The following is a 7,662-nucleotide window of genomic DNA, read 5'->3' as shown; positions in this document are numbered from 1 at the left end:
CATACTGAGTTATATGGGTTATATTATATGCAGGTTTATAAGTAGGTATATAGAAGGATTATATGCAGGTATATTCAGACAGATATGGATATATATATAATATATATATATATATATATATGTGGTAAATATAAATAGTGTCTAGTACGGTTGATAGGGACATTTAACAACACATTTCTCTTTCTAACACACATACTATCTCTCGATTTTGACTCTTACTATCACACACACACACACACACACACACACACACACACTGCACAATCGCATACACATGGCCTTCACTCAATCTACTCTCTCTCTCTACGTATCAACTTGTACACACATATGCATACAGTTGTCTCATAATTATACGTCATTATCCAGATATCTCTGTACATGATATCTATAATTCCAGATATCTCTGTACATGATATCTATAATTCCAGATATATCTGTCTGTACATGATATCTATAATTCCAGATATCTCTGTACATGATATCTATGATTCGTACTTCAATGCTCCACTTGTTCCATCTAATCTCCTGTATAGTTTGTAAGCTTGCCATTCTACAGCGAGCTATGCTAGGCCATTACTGTAACCTAGTCTATCTGTTGGAACAGTACTGTTCAGTACTGTTCCAAGATACACAATGAGATCTTCTGAGATAATTGTTGAATTGATTCACAAATGTTCTAGAATGATCTAGTATGACATCATACTGTGACATCACAATGGAACATGTTTGAGTTCCATTTTAATAATATAAATAATATGTATGGTAAGGCTGTCCCCGAAGCCTGTTTTTGGGGTTCAAACTTCGCCAGGGTTCTTGGAACAGACGTTCAAGCCTTCGTTTTTAATTAAAAAAGTTAAATAAAAAAAAATCACATTTTTTTTTCTAAATTATTATTATTATTATAATCTTTTTATATCCTCAAACTAAATCCTCAATTTGAATAAAGTGATTCATCTGATTAAATTAGTATTTTTTCTTTTATTAACTTTCCAGCCCCCTGTCAACTGTCAAATGATGTCAACTGTCAACCTGAATTAACATTCAGTATTCAATATTGTCTGATTCGATATTAACGTTCAGTATTCAAGTAGAACAGCTAGCTAGCCATTGTGGACACTCACCTTTCCACAGCAAAACGGTAGGGAAGGCTATACATGATACATGCAGGCTTCAATCTATGTTGTTTAGTCTATCTGTTCAGTACTGTTCAGTACTGTTTCAAGATGCACAATGAGATCTTCTGAGAGAATTGTGGCATATATATAGAACACAAATGCTCTAGACTGTTTGATTATGACATCATACTGTGACATCACAAATGTCATCGCTCAGGTCTTACTGTTACTGAACAAAACCAACTGACAACTCTCTCATGTGGTCATATTTTATTTTTTCAACTTATTGTTTTTATTCAGCACAAAATCAAGACAGTACAGATATACAAATATCTTTTACAACACGTTCTCAATTACCAGCATGCCCAGGGGCGGACCTAGCACATTTGGCGCCCTAGGTGAGGTTCACCACTGCGCCCCCCCCCCCCAAATCAAAACATTGCAGCGCTACCAACCGGTTAACCCTTTTCACTCCGACAATACACATAAGGTTAACCCTTTCACGACCGTCGGTTGTGTGATAGTAAAGGGTTAACCCTCTGTCGTGTGGCAGTGAAAGGGTATTTTTTACAAGCAAGAACAAGAGCTAAGAATAAATGTAAAGTGCACACTAAAGAATTAAAACAAATAAACAACTTAGCTAACACACAATAATAATAATAATAACAATAACAAACAATAAAAGAATGTGCAAATTTGCTTTCAAAGAAAATTAAGAAGAAATGTAAAGTGCACACTAAAGAATTAAAACAAACAACTTAGCTAACAATCAATAATAATAATAACAATAACAAACAATAAAATAACGTGCAAATTTGCTTTAACACTTTGATCGCCATGGGTTAAATTCATAATTTACCATCCCTCGTCATCTCTATTTGTCTATGGAGAAGTTCCCCTTTTTTGCAGGGCTATAACTTTTTAAATTCTATTGCTAAATTGCCATTATTATGGCCCATTCAATGTCCTATATGTATTGTTCAGGGTGTAGCAACGTTAAACTTTTTCATTCACATATTCATACTAAAATATGGTCTAAAAAGTATAAGTATGTTTTTATCGTTTTCTGCAGCTTTCTTCAGAACGTGATTTATAGCCCTAAATGCATTATATTGATGATCAAATACAGTTTGGTAGGAATCTGTGCGAGATAAAAAATTTCAACTGGATGTGTTTCTAGAAGTTTTTACGTATCATCTGATGATGACCGGATGGGCGGGGGATCGTTTATAATTCCGTGGGCAGCGTTAGATGATTCATCCAGAGTGGGTCATATGTTCATCATAGCATGACAACAGATTGCAGAATGGGTACAATACAGTACGGCGCAATACACACAATTGTTAAGGGGATGCAGACCAGAGAAAGACTTTCGTCTTGTTTACATCAGGGTCCCCCATTTTCAATTCATATCGACATTTATGACATACACAACATACATGACATTAGGGATTAATAAGAACGAGTCGCCTCGGAAGAAGACGGCCGCTGCTGCTGAAACCACCGCCTCGCGTCGCCTCGCTGGCTCTTCCGCTTCACAGCGCGGCAGCGGGCGATAAGGGGGGCGTGCTAGCCGCGGTCACGTGGGCTTAGTGGCCAATCAGAGGAACCCGGAAACCGAACTGCGTTGTATTTGGCATAGACGCCACCTGTCCCAGGACTTTTCTCCCCTGTCTGTACTCCTCAAGAGCCCCCACCTTTTCACATTCTCTTCCATGGACTTCCTCCACCTGCTGGACAATTCCCAACATGGCACCTTGTTCAGTTATGTCTGCTCAATACCTTTGTCACCTTGTTTACCTTAGTAGTTTCTTTGCCTGTAATTCTGTTGTCTGCCTTGTTTTCCCTGCCTTAGGCCATGGTTACACCATTGAATACAGGAACGTTTTTGTTGCTGAATGATTACGTTTGCTGTCCTAGTTAAAAAGAAACGCCGTTTTGGCAGGATAACGCGTTGCCATTTCCGTTTTGGATACTCGCCAAAACTCGCCGACAACGTGTCATGTAATCTGTGCGAGCCGGATACGGAGCCGTTGTTGCTCAACGCCCATGTGCAGTAGAGACCCGCACGGTTATTTCCAGTGTTTACAGCAGAGCTGTCCCAAATAGCTGCAGCTACCATGTGTTGTCAAGTTATTGTTATAAGGAGCCCAGTCCAAGCTACAACAGTCTGCATTCCCTTAATAATTGTGTGTATTTAGCCGTATTGTATTGTACCCATTCTGCAATCTGTTAAATAAAGTTTACATCCATTCATTCTGCTAGCATTAACGATTGCATGAGCAGCTGGCTAACGTGAGCTAACGTTAGCTACCTACCGTAGCTACCTAGCTCAGAGCTCCTCTTTCAACATAACAAGCATTAAACAAAATGGCCCAGTCATCTATTCACCTTTGTTTAATACATGAGGCGTTGTCTCTAATGTTATCTAGCTATAGCTTCTTATATCATCAGTTTTGTGCTGGCTGGCTAAACATGAGCTAACTTTAGCTACCTAGCTACCAGACCCTGTTAGCTCAGAGCTCCTCTTTCAACATAACAAGCATTAAACAAAATGGCCCAGTCATCTATTCACTTGTTTAATACATGAGGCATTGTCTAATGTTATCTAGCTACTGATAGCTCCTGATATCAATGTCTGATATCATCAGTTTGGCTGGCTCGTCGCTCGTGAGCTAACGTTAGCTACCTAGTTAATGTTAATTTCAGACCCTGTTAGCTGCGGCTACCGTGTTGTCAAGTTATTGTTATAAGGAGCCCAGTCCAAGCTACAACTTTTGTTTATGAGGCGTTGTCTAATGTTATCTAGCTACTGATAGCTCCTGATATCATCAGTTTGGTGCTACCTATCTAACGTTACTTCCAAACCCTGTTAGTTGTTATAAGGAGCCCAGTCCAAGCTACAACAGTCTGCATACCCTTAACAATTGTGTGTATTTAGCCGTATTGTATCTGTTACAAAGGGTCAGATTAAACCGAATATATATATTTATTGCCTGAGATCCCATGTATAATATTTGTATATCGTTTGATATCCCTTGTATATTCTTTGTACATATACACTGAATATCCCTTTAGTCTACAGGACAGACCATAATATTCGTTCTCCTATTGGAAGCGATCCCCTAGGCGCCAATGACTTACCCCCTAGACCCGACTTGAAAGGTGCCGACGAACATGTCCCAACTAGCCCCGGTTCCGCGTAGGAATACGGCTACCAAAATACGAATGGTACTATTTGTTCACCGTGCACATAAATAGGGCGCAAGAAATGTAGAACTCCTCTTAGTCCCTTGTCCCGTTCAGTCTCGTTCAGTTCCAGTTATCCAAGTGACGTCTCTCCCCACTACGCAACGTGGGCAGAGTAGGGCTCGCATCGCCCCAAGATAGAGTCTCGTGTTATCCTAATACGTTTGTTTAACGTATCGTTCGCTATTTATTAGTAAACCTTCATTACGAGTCAAAGACCACGTGAAGTGGGTAATTGTGCGTCTACATAGAGCATTTATTGCCGCGTACTAATAGGATAGTAACGTCAAGTTCAACCGTGCACTACCGCGCACCGGAGGATACCTACATCGGACCAGCAGAGCCACTTTCCGGCAAGGATTATTATTCTTCATTGCTTTGACCAAGCTGCTGGAGCAGAGAACCGCCTACCCCACTGCTGTGGGATCTACACCTGCCCGTGAGACCATCACTCGAGCCCGTCTCTGTCGTACCAGAGACTCCACGGCTTCCACCTTCACCTGCACGGCGCGCACCCTGGGACCAGGCTGCCTTTCCCCGCTGCTCCAGGGAGTAAGATCGCCTCCGTGGACCATTGACTTTCATAGAGCATTGCCTCCCCCTGCTGGCTTACAACCGGTAGTACACCCCCCTTCCCAGAATATCCCTAGATCTAAGTCCTAACATTCATTATTGATTTGCCTGCACATTCTTTGCCTTATAAGCGCATCTAAAGTGACCAAAGTAATGTAATATAATATTCTTTATGTAATAAATATTCTAAACGAGTATTTGTGTGGAAACCGTTTCATTGTGGAAGTGTTGTCATCTAATATACTTGTGTACAGTAAGGCCAGTAATGTACATACACGGTAGTAGTTTAATGATACTAATACTTGATTAATACAGTCAGGGAATTGTACCCCTCAGTTACAGTATCCATTCTGCAATCTGTTAAATAAAGTTTACATCCATTCATTCTGCTAGCATTAACGTTACCAAGCTGCTAGCCACAATGCTATACTGTTGTACTGGCATATTCCATTCACGTTAGCATGTAGCTAACAACATCGGAGATCTTTTTGTGAGACTAAACTATCCACTCTTGGTGGTCAATTGTGTTGATGTTAGTTTTGTTTCATCAACAAATGAGGCAGAACACACAGTGAATGTATCCGTTTGGTTTATTGCACTTTCTTTGCTGAAAAATAAATGCTACGTTAGCTAAATGGCTCACGCGAGGCATTTAAAGATGGTGTTTTTTTTTTTTTTGCAGGAAGTGTATTGGCACATTCAACTTCTGATTGGTTGAAAATTGCCTTCATGTTCACCACCTACTGCCACCTACTGCTTTGGCATTGTACTACATCACTGTGCTCAGAAGGCAAAACCAATGTCTAACTTGCCTGCCATTACGTTGCGTTCTGGAAAGCGAAACTGACCCTGAAAACGAAATGAAAATAGCCCTGTGTGTAACCGCAGCCGTAGTCTTGTGTTCCTGTTTTCTGTGTTGTAGTTATGGTCAGTCTGGTGTTCTCTCAGTAATTGTATTTTGATTCAGTTTTGTGTTCTAGCCTAGTTTATTCCCCAGTGTGTGTTTGGCCTTGTGTTTTCCTGTACCCCTGTGTGTTAGTTTTCCCTCAGGTGTGTCTCGTTCCCAATTACCCTCTTGTGTCAATCAGTGTGTGTATATCTGCCTCGTTTGCCATTCTCTCTTTGTCGGTTAATTGTTGGGTTTCCCTACTAGTGTTTGCTGTCTTGTTCCGTTAGTTACTCTGTTCCTGTGATCCGGTGACTCCTTCCAGTATTTTTGTAGTAAGTGTTTCCTAGTGTTAATTTGTTTGTGCACCCTTCTTTGTTTTTCGTGTAAAGTTCATCTTGTTTGTTAGGGTTTTATTTGTAGACAGTTTGTTCATATTTTTTCCTTGCCTGCCTTGCAGTGTTTTGTTTGTGCCTTTGGGACTTGCTCTCATTTATGAGACGATTCTTTGTTTTTGTAGTTTGCCCTCTGCCGGCCAGTTTGCTGTGCCCTCTGTTTGTTGTGCTCTAGTAAAGCATAATACTTTGACATTCACCCCTGGCTCCGTGTCTCGCTTTACCTATCTGCCTATTCGCTCCTCGTTCTGTTCTGCAATTGGGTCCTCCGACAACACTATCCCTAACAAATAGACAGCTATGCTTGGGGAAGGGCAGGGGGGGAGAGAAGCATAAAAACAGATAAACCAGAATATACTACATGTGTGGATGAAACCAGTAAGTGTTGAAACAAAGACAGATTTAAGAAGTAAAAATAATAATAATGATGATATACAAGTGATATTGGTAGTGACAGTTTAGATGGTTGTGTATTGAAGGAATGAAAAACACATTTAGATTAGGTAAGTATTAATGGTGAGATAAATAAAAGAAAATATAAAAGAAAATGACAATAAAATAAGAAATAAGATAGAAAATAATAAAATGACAATTCAAATAATATGGTGCCTTTTATAGCCCTATTATATACGCTCTATACATGCCCACTTTCTATCGAACTGTTCACCTTGCCATGTGGTCATATTTTATCCATCATCACTACAAACTATTTTCTGCCGAAGTACACCTGCCATATATTATTACGGGGCGTAGAAAATAGTTCATTAGATCGGAGGGGTTCTCAAACTTTTTCATACTGCGACCCCATTTTATTTAGGATTTTTTTTTGGGGACCCCACACTTAATGTATTGCATAATTTCAATGTGGAATTAAGGAATATCAAAATAAAAGCACACGTTGTTGAACTTGATCATGCATATTTATTAGAATATTTTATTACAGCACTGTTATCAATACACATTTATAAAACAAGGCATATTTAGCCAGAATATGTTGCCAGACCATAATTATTTTTTTTAATAAAACTATTTATTATTTTTTACTTTCCAATGCGCCGGTCACCTACCCGCGACCCCAATTTGAGTCGCGACCCGTAGTTTGAGAACCCCTGAGTCAATTCTGTTCCCTGTCGTGTCACTGCGCTGTATTGAATAATTCCTGGGTTCACACGTTCCAACTCAGTAACTCCTGAACCAAATGGATTCACACAGTTTTGTAGCAATAACATGACATGTCAACATTTTGAAACATCCGCGGGAACATCCGTCTGTTTCATCATTAACTGCTGGTTTTGAGCAGATACTCCGAAATGAAACCGTCTATCTATCTTCACAGTGAGACTTCAACTGGGACATTGATAAGAGTTGTTGGGATGTGTAAATAGAAGTTAATTAAATTGATGAGACCATAATGACCATTTCAACAAAATAATGTATGTTGCTT

The sequence above is a fragment of the Notolepis coatsorum genome (assembly GCF_963971535.1).
Source record: "Notolepis coatsorum genome assembly, chromosome: 16".
NCBI lineage: Eukaryota > Metazoa > Chordata > Actinopteri > Aulopiformes > Paralepididae > Notolepis > Notolepis coatsorum.
Note: the sequence above shows the minus strand (reverse complement) of the source record.